Source organism: Hippoglossus hippoglossus, chromosome 5, assembly GCF_009819705.1.
Source record: "Hippoglossus hippoglossus isolate fHipHip1 chromosome 5, fHipHip1.pri, whole genome shotgun sequence".
Lineage (NCBI taxonomy): Eukaryota > Metazoa > Chordata > Actinopteri > Pleuronectiformes > Pleuronectidae > Hippoglossus > Hippoglossus hippoglossus.
The window spans coordinates 4737680-4752589 of NC_047155.1; the positions used below are offsets into that span (position 1 = coordinate 4737680).

At 43.1% G+C, this 14910-nt stretch overlaps 1 protein-coding gene and 1 long non-coding RNA gene across 3 annotated transcripts in view; both read left to right on the forward strand.

The window, feature by feature from the left end:
* Window positions 1–14910, forward strand: part of LOC117761024 (NLR family CARD domain-containing protein 3-like) — a 45559-nt gene that overhangs the window by 14006 nt on the left and 16643 nt on the right. Inside the window, exon 1 of one of the 2 annotated variants that reach the window (XM_034584584.1) lies at window positions 4993–5020. The exons of the other annotated variant lie outside the window; for it this stretch is intronic. The gene's annotated coding sequence lies outside the window, so the exon portion shown is untranslated. Of the gene's footprint in view, window positions 1–4992; window positions 5021–14910 lie in introns of those variants that run through there. 2 annotated transcript variants of the gene reach the window in all.
* Window positions 9508–14582, forward strand: LOC117761034. Its single transcript, XR_004613774.1, has 4 exons — window positions 9508–9787; window positions 10320–10493; window positions 13200–13372; window positions 14268–14582. It is a non-coding gene; the product is annotated as an uncharacterized LOC117761034 (long non-coding RNA).

Here is a 14910-nt window from a genome sequence, read left to right on the forward strand (position 1 = left end):
GATTCGCTCCAGAGTTTATGAGGCTGCATTTAAACATCATGAAAATGATGTGACGCTCACAGTCAGGACTCAGTGTTAAAATGAGAGGAGCGACACGAGCACATGATCCGACACCATCGACTCATAACCAAACACATGACCGTACGTGTGTCCCCTAAATCAGAGAGAGTGACTTTATTTCATGATCTTTCCAATAATGGCATCAGCAAAAAAATAAATAAATAACACTTCAATCAGATAATATTTTACAAAAGAAAACTACATTTGTCACACACACGGAGTTTAAAAAAGTGAGCATAAAACCTGTCTGATCCCCCACTGAGACGTAAAAGCTTCCAGGTTACTGGTCAGGCTGTAGAAGGCGTGTTCTATTTTCACGTGAGTTGCTACCAAACCTTTAAAACACTTCACCACATCTGTCCAGCCTTCACCCAACATCTGGTTCTTCCTGCTCTTCCAGGTGGCCAGTTCAGCCATACCAAACAGGAAGTTAATCAGGACTAGTGTTTCTCTTTTCCCCCCGTGGTATTTAGGCCCATTAAAAAACCCTCACTCTTCTCCCAGTTGGTTCTGGCTGAAGAGGCTCTCCCATAACAAACAGACTTTCCTGAAGCTGCTGGACATCGTGCTGATCATGGATAAAAACATTAACGTCGTCAGCATATGCTGAGACGACCACAGGAGGGTTGTGAGCCCGCCCCGGCAGAGAGAGACCCCTCAGCCTGCTCCTCAACCTGCACAGGCTCGATGGCTCGATGGCGATGCAGTAGAGTTGTCCTGAGATGGGGCAGCCCTGCCTGATGCCTCTCGTGACGGGCACAGGACAGCTCCTCCCTCCCCCCACCTTCACCACACAACTAGCCCCACTGTACAGCAGCTTGACCCAGGAAAGGAAACCCCCCTCAACACCAAAAGCCTGCAAGGTTGAAAATAAAAAATCATGATCTACGCGGTCAAAGGCTTTTTGCTGATCGATTGAAATAATACCCACATTTACATTATATAAGTTATGTAATGGTGTGTTTTTATATTCCAGCTAACTTTAAAAAACCTGCAGTGAGTATCACCTCAGGGGGATGTTCCATTTGCCGACAATGAGAGGGGGGGGGGATATGTATTTCTAGTACTTTCTTATTTTTATTTTATAGCCAATGATTAGGCTAAATCAGTCCTAACATCTTTGTGAGATTCTTTTCAGTACTTACAAAAGGATTAATGTTTTATGTACCTTTTATTTTCATGTGAATATGTTGTATGTCAGTATTCTGGTCTGTGAACCCCCCTGTCGCGCTTTGGTACGTGCCGCTCAGGAACCTGTCACTCTGACTGCACCCGGAGCTGAAAGAGAGACAGGTATGTTTACGGACTGTTCCGCTTCTAAGTGTCATTCCAACGTTTAGTGCATGTTGCTGTGACTGCTTTCTGAAAGAGCAATAACAGACAGCTGTAGTGTGTAAAGCCCAAGTCTGTACTGTGAGGAGTGTTAAGAGTTATTTCAAAAGTTAGCGTTGCATTGTTTTCTGCTGTTTTCCTCTGAAGTGGCGCCGATTCGCGCCACAGCAACCCGCGGCATTATGGGAGATGTAGTTTTCTTGTGGGATTTGTATAGAACGAATGTGAAGTGCATTGTTACTTTCTAATGTTGTTTGTGAACCCACATTAAGTCATTGTGTTTACTCTGTGATGGGTTAGACATGTGAGGCAGGGCATATTTATGTTTATTTTGTCCTTTGGTTTACATTATTATTTCATGCATCCTTTACAGTAGTCTGAGAAGAGGATGTGAACTGATGCAGTCCCTGTCACATGTTGTATCATTACAGGTATGATTGTCAAAAAGTAATCACTATACGATCGTTTCAATTGACTGGTTTTGTCTACAATGTATACATGTTTTGTTATACGCTGTCTGCATTTGGAGCTGAAAGAGACAGTAGTCTGAGAAGAGGATGTGAACTGATGCAGTCCCTGTCACATGTTGTATCATTACAGTAAAAGAGATCCAAAGAGAGCTGTGGTGTGTCGCAGACTCGCTACAGTTACACACATCACACACATCTCTTATTAAAAACAGATTGTCCAGCATGGATCTGTCTGGCACACCGTAACATTGGTCTTGGTTGATCAGCTGTTCAATGTAGGTCTTCAGGCTGTTTGATAAAACTTTAGAGAGGATCTTGTAGTCTGTGCATAAAAGGGCCACTGGTCTCCAGTTCTGTAAAATGCTAAATACTCCCTTCTTAGGCAGCAGAGAGAGAGATTACTGCGCGCCTACAGAAAGGTGGAAGTGTCCGAGTAGAACTCTACTGCGTGTTTCCTCATTTTAGCTGGTTCTGTGGTCGCTTCTCAGTCTGGGAGCCGCAGAGACACCATCTGTTTTCTCCGAGCCACCGACTTCTCTAAATTGAAGAAGGTGGTCGGAGCGTCCATGTCATGTATTTTAGTGAAGCAGGCTCTGCCCAAGGCTCCTTTGGCTTTTTGATGTAAAAAGGAGTTTAAATCCTGTCTCTTAGTTTTGAGGTGTTCTACATCCTGCCTGTTGTTTTGTGTGACTGTGCAACACAGCCGTGGTCAGTTCCTCTAAGGTGATGTCAGAGTCTTTGATGTAAAAAGACAGTTTCCAGGTTTCTGATCTCCTCCTCTAGTTTCTGAATCACTGTATTTATTTTAACGATCGTATTGGCTGTGTATTGCTGACAGAAAACCCTGTTTTGTGCCTTACCTACTTCCCACCACTGGGTAAGGGAGGACAACTTGGTTCTTGGTTTTCAAAAAGGCCCAGAACAGTTTAAAATACTCACAGAAAGTAAAACCATGCAATCATTTTACGTTAAAATGCCAAAAAGACTTTGGTTTTACTGTGGAGGATGAAATAAACTCCATTAAAATTAGATGACGATCAGTAAATGCAACAGGGAGGATCTGACAGCTAAAAACCTGATTTGAGAGCATGACTTAATTTATGTTCAGATTGTGTTTGACTTCCCATCAAAGCCCTGCTCTTGTACTCAAACAGCCCCTGTTTGCACTTAAATTTGCTCCGCTTCTGCTCAAACTGTGTGCACGCGGATTTCCTGTGCTCAATTCTTCAGCCCTTTCCGCACTCGGGCTGCTTTCTGTGCGCTCGTGAATCGTCTGCTCTCAGCTTTCTCCTCTGCTCTTGGATTTGTGTGTCAACCATAGACTGGTGTCAACCCTGTCAAAATTCCCCAACCAATAGAATGCTGCCTCGTTGCAAAGGCGTTCGCTTTAATTCAGAGCTTCCTGTGCGGGTGGTTACTCTTTTATCCACTCCCGCCCTCCATGGCTTTATTATATGGACTTCCCCTTTCTGTAAACGAGACGCTCGCAGTCAGGACTCAGTGTTGAAGTGACCGGAGCTACACGCAGACATGATCCGACACCATCGATTCATGACCAAACACATGACCCTACGTTTGTCTAGAATCATCCTAAATCATCCCAATCAAGAAAGAAAGAGAGAAAGAGAGAGAGAGAGAGACTGACTTTGTTATATGTGAAGAAACACTGAATTTACGTATAGCTGGCTTCATTGGGGGGAATTTACTCACATGTGCGCAGAACTGTTCTTACCCTCCGCAGAAAATAAGTGCGTGCGCAAAATAGCAAAATCTAAATTGACAGGCGCAAGTTGAAGTGATGTGAGACGGAAACCAAACCGTAAAAAACACAAGACTCTCACAACAGCAGAAATTGAAGGCGTCGGAGGTGGAAGACACAAAATACACATTTTTCTGTAGCGTGTCCTCCGGAGTGACGATGTTTATTAAAAAATTAAACCTGGTCTGCAATAACTGAGGCGCTGAACGCTGTGGACATGTCTCTCAGATGCATCGCGACGTGGACGCGGACTCCGCTTAATAGAGTTCAGTAAAGTTGGAAAGATATTCACAGATTCGGACTTCCCGGATCAATAAGTCATAAGAGAAACGTTGTTAAAGCACAAACGCCGCATAATTCCCCCCGTAGTAAGGTGGACAACGGGCTACAGGCCAGTTATCATCAATATGAGTCGTCCTCCGTGATGGACACAGGACATTGGTGTCTATGTACAGCCTGCTGTGAGACGAGTGCGCAGGGACCGTCTACAAAGTGCAACACCGAAAAGAGATTAATATTCGCAAATATTCAATAACTTCACTGTAATACTGTATATTCTCACCAAAATCATGTCACAGGTACAGGGTATGCTGCTGGCTATGCTACAGTACTTAGTTTGGGAAAAAGTGATTTAGCATAATTTTGGGAAATATTTGTTATGAAGAATATTCAATAACTTCACTGTAATACTGTATACTCTCACCAAAATCACGTCACAGGCCCAGGGAGTCCTGCTGGCTATGCTACAGTACTTAGTTTGGAAAAATGGGGATTAGTATAATTTTGGGAAATATGTATTATGGAAAATATTCAATAACTTCACTGTAATACTGTATATTCTCACCAAAATCACGTCACAGGCCCAGGGAGTCCTGCTGGCTATGCTACAGTACTTAGTTTGGAAAAATGGGGATTTGTATAATTTTTGGAAATATTTATTATGGAAAATATTCAATAACTTCACTGTAATACTGTACTATTTTGATTTAAATAAATGGAGTTTTAATATACTATGCATTTAGTCAAAGGGTATGTTAATATTTTCTAGGGCAGCCGGGCCTTCATCATTTGTGCGTACACATGGTCTGAGGAAGTTCTACATTTGTTCTCAGAGTACAAACAAATTTAGGTACGAACTTATTGATGAATCCCAGATTTGTGCGTCACTGTTAGTAAATGAGGCCCAGTGTGTGTGTGTGTGTGTGTGTGTGTGTGTGTGTGTGTTTCAGCTCACAGTCAGTGTCAGTGTTTTTACTCTCAGACTGAAGATGAGTGGTTATGAGGAGGAAGAGGAGGACAGAGCAGAGTCTCCAGTGTTCAGCTGTGTGTCTCTGAAGAGTGACCGGTCCATGGGACCTCCTCCAAACTTCAGTAATGAACCTGGACCCTCACACACAAAGTAAGAGACTGTTTTTACTTTGAACTGATTGAACTTTGAAGTTAGTGACGGATCCCTCAGAATCACTCAAAGAGCTCAGACCTCCACTAAGAACCATCAGGCTCCTTATGAAACTGTTACGCCCTGAAAAGGGAAGATATCAATAAAGACGCTCAGACACGATGCTTCCGCTCGGGCTTCATTGAGAATCATATTATTTCCAGCAGTATTTGCTGTACAAAAATTTGTACATAAAGCTCCGAACAATTAACTGCATTTTCTCTCAATTTCAAGATCAACTTTCCAATATAGTTTTCTTTCACAGGCAAGTAAACGAGGAAGTATATTATAATTTCTCACTCTTTCTTAAACATGTCAAATCAGATGTAACAGCTAAATATTTATGAAACTGGTCTATTAATCAATAAACATAACCTTAAATGATCAAACTTAAATGTACAGGAAATAAACAAAAACTTTGTGTAAAACATTAGTAACCACTTGTCTCTTCTAATTGTTATATTCCTTGCTCCTTATCATAGACAGTTACTTTAGTAATGAAAACACAAATGTATTAGTAATTCGTTACACACATAAACATAGTAAAACTTAACCATACACATTAGCAACCTCATTCTCTGTAAATGTGTCTTACTGAGCTAAACACGATCAAAATGCACACGATAGGTGTTGAGCCTATGATGGCCTCGTGCCGCTCCGTGCGAGCCACTGAGGGAACTGAGTTTAAGCTGCTTAACAGTATACCAATCATCAATCTAGAAATCATAACATAGCTTCCAAAACACTGAACATTCAGTGAACATGTTTAAAAAAACACCAACAAAACGACTTAACAAACATATTCCAAAGTTTAAGAGCATAAATACTCACTTCGTACCTGAAAAGGGGAGATAGCAACAAAGACGCTCAGACGCGATGCTTTCTCTCAGGCAGCTTCATTGAGAACAGCGCGTCGTGGCCGAGAGCTCCCCCTTCCGGACTCAGCAGGCATGACTAAACAATCACAAGCGTCATCTTTCAAAAAAGACTCAATCAGTAGAGTGTAGATTAACTTCTCTGTCGGGAGGGTATCTTTATACCTTTAAATAGTTTTTAACCTTGTTACCTCTTTTTTAAACATTTTAACCTTTTACACAGGAGTTCAACAGTTTAACCTCTTTCACAGGACTTTTTACAAGTTATTACCTTTTTCTTCTGTATGACCCTATGACTCTTTTTATTTGCTATTGAACTTATATCAATGATCAGCTTCCTTATTAAATCAATCTATCACAAAACCACTTTGAAATTCACTAGATACTCATTTTTTATTTGGTTCTGCACCAAATTTCAAACATTCATAAACATCAGTCCTCTGAACATGTCTGTGGAAGTAGAAAGAAAACCTCCCCTCTCCCTGATCTGGTTCACAGACCACATCCTTCCACCAAGTTTACTGGTTATCTGTAGTTTTTTATAATCCCACTAACGAAGAAACGAACCAACCAACACACAAACATACTGGGTGAAAACAAAACCTCCTTGACAGAAGTAATGACAACCTGTGACTGTGACATGTGAGTTACCAGGAAATGTCTTCACAGAGAGAGGAAGAGGAGTCATGTTTCTGAGGAGGAGCAGTCGTCCTGCTGTGCTTCGTGTCAGGACGTCCTGAAGGATCCAGTCTCCACCAGCTGTGGACACTGGTTCTGCAGACAGTGCATCACCTCATACTGGGACCAGTCTGGTTCTTCAGGAGACTCCTCCTGTCCCGAATGTGGACAAACATCCAGAACAGGAGCTGGAGTTCAGACAGCCGGTCAGAGCAGCACTGTACATGTGTCTGCTGATGTCTTCACTTCTGACATCAGCACATGTTGTTTTATTTTGTTCCTTCATACAGCATCAACATTTAACATCGTTATAAAACCACAGAGTTAAAAAGCTTTTATTTTCTGTAGTTTTTCTGTATCTGATGAAAACAATCAGCAGATTATCAGATTCTCTGTCTCTGACATTGTTTCTTGTCTTTCAGCAGATCGTGGTCTGCAGGAGGTTTTAGATGAACATAAGCTCAGTCTGAGGAGGAGATGTGAACATGTGGCTGAAGGAACTGATGAAACAGGAAGTAGAACCCTCCTCAACAGGATCTACACTGAGCTCTACATCACAGAGGGACAGAGTGAAGAGGTTAATACTCAACATGAGGTGAGGCAGCTTGAGACGGCTTCCAAGAGGAAGAGCCTCCACGACACTCCCATCAAGTGCCACGAGATCTTTAAAGCCTTAACTGACCAGCAGAGCAGCATCAGAGTCGTCCTGACCAATGGCGTCGCTGGCGTTGGAAAAACCTTCTCGGTGCAGAAGTTCACTCTGGACTGGGCAGAGGGTTTAGAAAACCAAGATGTGGGTCTGCTGACTGTGCTTTCGTTCAGGGAGCTGAACCTGGTGAAAGACCAGCAGCACAGTCTTCTCACGCTGCTCCGTGTTTTCCATCCAACGTTAGAGAAGCTCACGGCAGAGACGCTCGCTGTCTGTAAACCTTTGTTCATCTTGGACGGCCTGGATGAAAGCAGACTTTCTCTGGACTTCAACGACAAGAAGGTTGTGTCAGTCACACAGAGGTCATCATTCAATGTGCTGCTGACAAGCCTCATCCAGGGGAATCTGCTTCCCTCGGCTCTCGTCTGGATAACCTCCCGACCTGCGGCGGCCAATCAGATCCCTCCTACATGTGTTGACAGGGTCACAGAAGTACGAGGCTTCACTGACGCCCAGAAGGAGGAGTACTTCAGGAGGAGATTCAGTGATGAAGAGCTGTGCAGCAGAATCATCTCACACATCAAGACGTCCAGGAGCCTCCACATCATGTGTCAAATCCCAGTCTTCTGCTGGATCAGTGCTACAGTTCTGGAGCACATGTTGACCACAGAGCAGAGAGGAGAGCTGCCCAAGACCCTGACTGACCTGTACTCACACTTCCTGCTGGTTCAGACAAAGAGGAAGAACAACAAGTACGGTGAGGGACATGAGACGACTCCACAGCAGCTGACGGAGGCTGACAGGGACGTTCTCCTGAAGCTGGGGAGGCTGGCGTTTGAACATCTGGAGGAAGGAAACATCATGTTCTACCAAGAAGACCTGGAGCGGTGTGGTCTTAATGTCACAGAGGCCTCGGTGTACTCAGGAGTTTGTACTGAGATCTTCAGAAGAGAGTGTGTGATCTTCCAGAAATCAGTCTACTGCTTTGTTCATCTGAGCGTTCAGGAGTTTCTGGCTGCAGTCTACATGTTCCACTGTTACACCAAGAGGAACACAGAAGAACTCAACAACTTCTTGGGAACATATAGGAACACATGGAGTAAAGTCTCCCTTGATGACCTCCTGAAGAGAACCATGGAGAAATCCCTCACCAGTACAAATGGTCATCTGGACCTGTTTGTCCGCTTCCTTCACGGCCTCAGTCTGGAGTTCAACCAGAGAGTCTTAGGAGGCCTGCTGGGTGGGACAGAGAACAATCCAAAGATCATCCAGAGAGTCATCAACAACCTGAAGGAGATGGAGAGTGATGACATTTCTCCTGACAGAAGCATCAACATCTTCCACTGTCTGACTGAGATGAACGACCACTCAGTTCATCAGCAGATGCAACAGTTCCTGACGTCAGAGAACAAACCAATGAAGAAACTCTCTGAGATCCACTGCTCAGCTCTGGCCTACATGCTGCAGATGTCAGAGGAGGTTCTGGATGAGTTGGACCTGAAGAAGTTCAACACATCAGACCAGGGTCGACTGAGACTGATCCCAGCTGTGAGGAACTGCAGGAAGGCTGTGTGAGTCCAGACATGATCAATAACATGTTCAATCAGTGTAGATGAGTCGTTCTTCAAATACACTCAGTGTTAAATGATTCTCATTGTTTTGGGCAGCATGGTGTTGCAGTGGTCAACACTGTTAGTGCAGCCTTTCTGTGAGGAGGATGTTCTCCTTGTGTCTGCAGGGTTTTCTCTGGGTTCTCCAGCTTCCTCCTCAAACCCAAAAACATGTAGATCGGAGTTAGGTTGATTGAAGACTGAAATTCAGTTTCAGCTGAGATTGGCTCCAGCTCCCTGTGACTGCTAAAGGATAAGTGGCTACTGGCTACTGGCTAGTGTGTGTGTGTGTGTGTGTGTGAGTGTGTGTGTGCGTGCGTGCGTGCGTTTGTTTCTGAGCGAACAGCTAGCATAGTGTGAGGAGAAGGAGAAGTGTTTTGGATGAGAATCACTGTTTTAAAGCAGAACAGGAAATATTGTTTATTCTTCTTTCTTGTCAAACTAGAATTACCACCCTGTGTTTGTACGCCACCGCCAACCACTGCAGTATCAGTTCCTCCAGGTTCCTGACATGTTGCATTCACAATAATATGAGGTCACTGTGACCTTTGACCACTGAAATCTAACTTATCTAATAAGTTCATCTTGAGTCCAACTGGTCAAAATGTGAGGAAAATGCCTAAAGACAGACCTGAGATATCATGTTCAAGAGGCCAAATACATGTTTAGTGTATCAAAGTTGACCTTGGCCACCCGAATCTAATGAGTTCATCTGTCAGTTTAAATATTTCTGTAATTACAGACTCATTGGTTGGGAAGTCTCACAGACTCACTGTGAAGTCGTGGCCTCAGCTCTGAAGTCAGACCCCTCACATCTGAGGGAACTGGATCTGAGAGGAAACAAGCTGAAGGATTCAGCAGTGAAGCTGCTGTGTTCTGGACTGGAGAGTCCAAACTGTCGACTGGAGACTCTGAGGTCAGGTTCTTAAATCCTTGAATGTTCACTTTTCCAACTTTTTTTCTTATTTTGACATTATTTATTTAAATGTATCTAAATTGTCACAGTCATCTGTCACTCACCCAGCCTGTCAGTCACGTCCACCTCATCAACTCCATTCACCTGCACTCACCTGCTCCTGATCACTAAGAAAGTGTCAGTAAATAACATGTGGACTGAGGCCGAGCACTCGTCCTCCTCAGGTTTTCAAAATAAGACACATTCTTATTGAAACACGTGGGACAGTTGATAAGTATAGAAACAAACAGGAAGTGACTGTCAGGAGCCATCCCTACTTTAAACAGTGTTTAATTACACAAACCTGCTCAGTGACCAAACACACAGAGAAGAAGGAGATAAATGAAACAATGGTCCAACATGTCTGATCTGATATTTATCTTCAGGTCACAGACTGGACTGAGGTCAGCAGCATGTTGAGAGTCTGTGTTGACATGATGACGATCCACAACAACAGGAGGACACATTCAAATCTTCATGTTTCTTTCTTCAGGTTGTGGGACTGCAGTCTGTCAGAGATCAGCTGTTCTTCTCTGGCTTCAGCTCTGAGGTCAAACCCCTCTCACCTGAGAGAACTGAATCTGAGTCTAAACAAGCTGCAGGACTCAGGAGTGAAGGAGCTGTGTGGTTTTCTACAGAGTCCAACCTGTCGACTGGAGACTCTGAGGTCAGACGTTAATGTTAAAGGTTCAGTGTGTAGAATTTAGTGACATCTAGTGGTGAAGTGTCATGTTGCAGCTGAACACCCCCCCCCCCCCTTCCAACCATGAAAGAGAACCTGTGGTAGCTTCAGTTGTCAGAGAAATTCAAAAGGTTTAGTTTGTCCAGTCTGGGCTACTGTAAAAAACATGGCTGCCTCTGTAGAGAAGACCCGCTCCTGATGTGAATATAGAGTATTTAAATATAAAGTATGTACATCTAAAGTATATAAATATAGAGTATGTAAATATAAAGTATGTAAATATAAAAGGCTCATTCTAAAGTAAATGAAACAACAAGTCGTACAATTTAGATGAAACAGGTGAAAACATCTCCTGGATTATTTTATATTCAGTTTCTAACAATGGATCCTTTCACCTGAATCTTCCACACTGGAGCTTCAAGGTCAAAGTGCAGAACATGTGTTCCTAACAGTGAACTCTGATACTGAGCTGAGAGATGTTTGTAGAATGAGCGCTGAGGACCGAGTCAGGCTCAACGTGACTGAAGTTTTACTGACAGATAAACAATCCAATGCTGGACAATGTGTACATGTAATGTTTCTGTGGAAGCTAACCAGGATCTGTCCTGGTGGTCCTGTGGACTGACCACATGACAGCGTGACCATGGTCCTATGGTTACAGGACTTACACAGAGTCGTCCATGCCTTTATCTTTTCACCACTAGATCTCTGTACCGCCCTGTACACATGTTACTCAGGATCCCTGCACCACTTTCAACTGGTCAAAAAGACTGCTTCTCAGATCATCGCCACTTCAAGAAAACACGATCATATAACTGCTCTTTTCACACATGAACTGTGAAACATGTTCAGAACAACATGACTCAGACTTCAGGTCTGAAAACAGCGACATTGATGTTTAGTCAAAGTCCTTCATTTTCACACATGAACTCAATTTAATTTACAGTCAAGTTTTATCCTTTCTTCAGGTTGCAGAGCTGCAGACTGTCAGAGATCAGCTGTTCTTCTCTGGCTTCAGCTCTGAGGTCAAATCCCTCTCATCTGAAAGAACTGGGTCTGAGTGACAACGACCTGCAGGACTCAGGAGTGAAGGAGCTGTGTGGTTTTCTACAGAGTCCAACCTGTCTACTGGAGACTCTGGGGTCAGTTCACTGACTGACTTTTGTAGATCTCATATCTATAATACATCATTTATACACGATTTATCTAATTTAATTCTAATTTAACATAATTCCTCTTCATACATAACTTGAATCCATTAATTAATTAATCTGTGACATTTTAAATATTCAGCTGTTAAAACACATCTGAGTTTAGTTCTGGATTTCCTAAAATGATCTGCAGGACAGAGACTGGGTCCAAATAATCTATTTTTACTGAATCAGGACTCGTTTTAGTCCAACATGACTGATTTCATATTCATCTTCCATGGTATGAGTCTGTGTGACATGAATGTTTGTTTGTTATTTTCACACATGTTCTCGGTTTAATTTACAGTTAAGTTTTATTCTTTATCCAGGTTGTATCACTGCAGCCTGTCAGAGATCAGCTGTTCTTCTCTGGCTTCAGCTCTGAGGTCAAACCCCTCTCATCTGAGAGAACTGGATCTGAGATACAACGACCTGCAGGACTCAGCAGTGAAAGAGCTGCTTGATCTAAAGCAGAGTTCAGGCTGTCGACTGGAGACTGTGAGGTCAGTAGATGGTTGGAGTCAGTCCACGCTGCTTTCATCAGTATTTTACTAAACAGTCAGTATCACAGTACAGATCCAGGGGTTCAGGGTAAATCACCATGGTAACTGGTAATGATGAACGGCTAACTAGCGCCGGAGCAGGTTAAGTTGGAGATCAACCCATATAAAAGCTCCGCCCACTGACCACAGTGACTCTACACTGTTGTGTGGTGCACACTCTCCTTAAAGGGAAGGATAAGGGAAGTTTAAATCAACGTCTGGTTGGTTCAGTTGATCTCTAACTCACCCAGTACATCTCAATCTCTCCAGACTCATCCTGTCACCAAAACACCAAATGCACTCAGTCAGCTTCCTGAAAATAGGTCCATGTGTTTTTATTCAGTCGTGATGTCACAGGTTTCCACCACAGTGTGTGTCCTCAGAGTCAGTGAGACAGTGTGTGTCCTCAGAGTCAGTTTGTTCTCCTCTGATTTTGATTATAGAACAGTTTGATCCACGTTGTGAAATATGAGGCTCTGCTGTCAGTCAAACCGTCCATGTCTGTGATTGGTCACACACAGTAAACCCCGCGCCTTTCATGTGCACGGGCTCAGATCTCGTTGAGGAAAACCTGAGTTAACTTAACGAGTTGATAACCAGCGTCATGTGACCACTTAGCCTGACTGTGTTTGTCAGGTTAAGTTGAGCTGGATCTCAGAAAGATCTCCTGGACATGTTGAAGTGGCTTCGTAGTTCAGGACTCAGTGTTTCCTCAGTGAAGCTGTGAGAGGACAATGAGGACAGACGTCAGGATTGGACAGAAACACAGAGAGAGAACAGTCGGCCAATCAGACGAGCCCCAAGCTGCTTGTGATCATTTGATTGAGTTGATGTGAAGACGACAGTTGTTTTCATGTGAACAGGAAATGAAGCTGGACCACAGCTGACAGCCTCACCCTGCTGCTCTTTCTACTGGATGTGCTGCATCCGTAAACACTGATGTCTTCTTCTCTCAACAGATGGAGGCTGGATCATTGTCCAGAGGCTGAAGCAGCAGCAGCTTGTGTGTAGAGCGGCTCTGACTGGGCCTTGTTGCTGGGAGGCAGAGAGGAGACGTAGCTCCAGAAGAATCAGAGGAGGTGCACGGCTCTGAGATCAGCTGTCACACAGTGTCCAGTCCACCATCCTCCCTGTGTTCCTGTGGATGTGACACAGCTTCATCAGTGATGAAGCTGTGAGCCAATCCCAGTTGAAATTGGGTGAGAGGTGGGGGCCGTGCCTTGGACGGGTCACCAGTCCATCACAGGGCCGACAAACAACCATTCACACTACATTAACACCTACGCTAAATTTACCCAACCCCTAATCTGCAGGTGTTTGGACAGTGAGATACTGTGGCAGTTTGGAGTTGTTAAAGTCGGTGTCCATCTGATATTGGAAAATGAGCTAAACTTGAAGTGTTTTTGGTTTATTTTAACATTGTGATCGCATGATTCAGATATTACTGCAGATGTCTAATGTTACTTACTATTAGCCTGCCAATTAAAAAATGCGAAATACAACGAAATACACACAACTGGACGTGTCCATCACTTTCAGTTGTCCCCTGGAAACACTTCCGTTGTTGTTTTCTGTAATTGCAGAGTGTTCTGTAATGTGTTGTGTTGTGCGTAATGTGTTGTGTTGTCAAATTGATGAAGTTGTTCTCTCACTTTGCTTGTGTTTCGTCCACTTGCATGTGTTTTCTTAAGTTGCAGTGCGTTGAGCTCTCAGGGCCACCGTAGTGAGATGAATCCAGAGCACCTGGAGAAAACAAGGGAGAAAATGCAAACTCCCTCAGAAAGACCCCATCTGAATCGAGATTCAAACCAGGAACCCTCTGGCTGTGAGGCAACAGTGCCAACCACCACGCAGCCCCAAAGTCTTTCCTCTTGCTACCGATTGTGTTTATTCACATTAAGAATCAGTTTATTGAAACAACATAACACCAAGTAGAATATATAAACACTGTATAAACACTCACATATAGTCTTTTTAAGTTTGCTTTTATTATTCTCACCTTTCTCAGTATGTCTCCATGTGTGTAGAACCACATTCTGTGTATCTGATTGTTTATGAACTTAAAGTTCCTGGATTCACGTCACAAATTGATTTAGTCCGACACAAAGTTAAACACATTTAAATCACTTTGAGTTTAAAATCTGAGTTTTGTCTTTGACACAAAAGATCAAAACTCTGGACTTAAAAATGGGACGTTTTCATTTCTGCATCAGGTGCAGAGCAGTGGTTGCTTTTCTACTGTTTGACCCACAGGTGGCACTGTTGTATAACAGCAGAACATCCCAGTCAAAGCCTTTATATTTAGTCTATGAGTCAAACACATGGATCATTTCCTCTGGGACGAACCAGATGTAACGAGAAGAAAAATATCTCAGAGAGAAAAGTTCTGTTGTTTCTACTTGTCTCTGCTTTAATGCACAATAAACATCCTTCCACCGACTTCACTGGAATCATGACTCTTGTTTTTCTTTAATCTTGCAAACAAACAGGTAAATTAACAATTTACACTATTTGACAAAGTGGAAACAACCAGTAGAAAAGTGAACTGTCATATTTACAGTATGAAAAAGAGCCGATAAAGAGAAGAGCATTTTTAAGTCTCAGAGGAAACTGTTCAATAAATATTTTACGATATTTAATAGAAAACTGACCCAAGAACGTTTTATACAA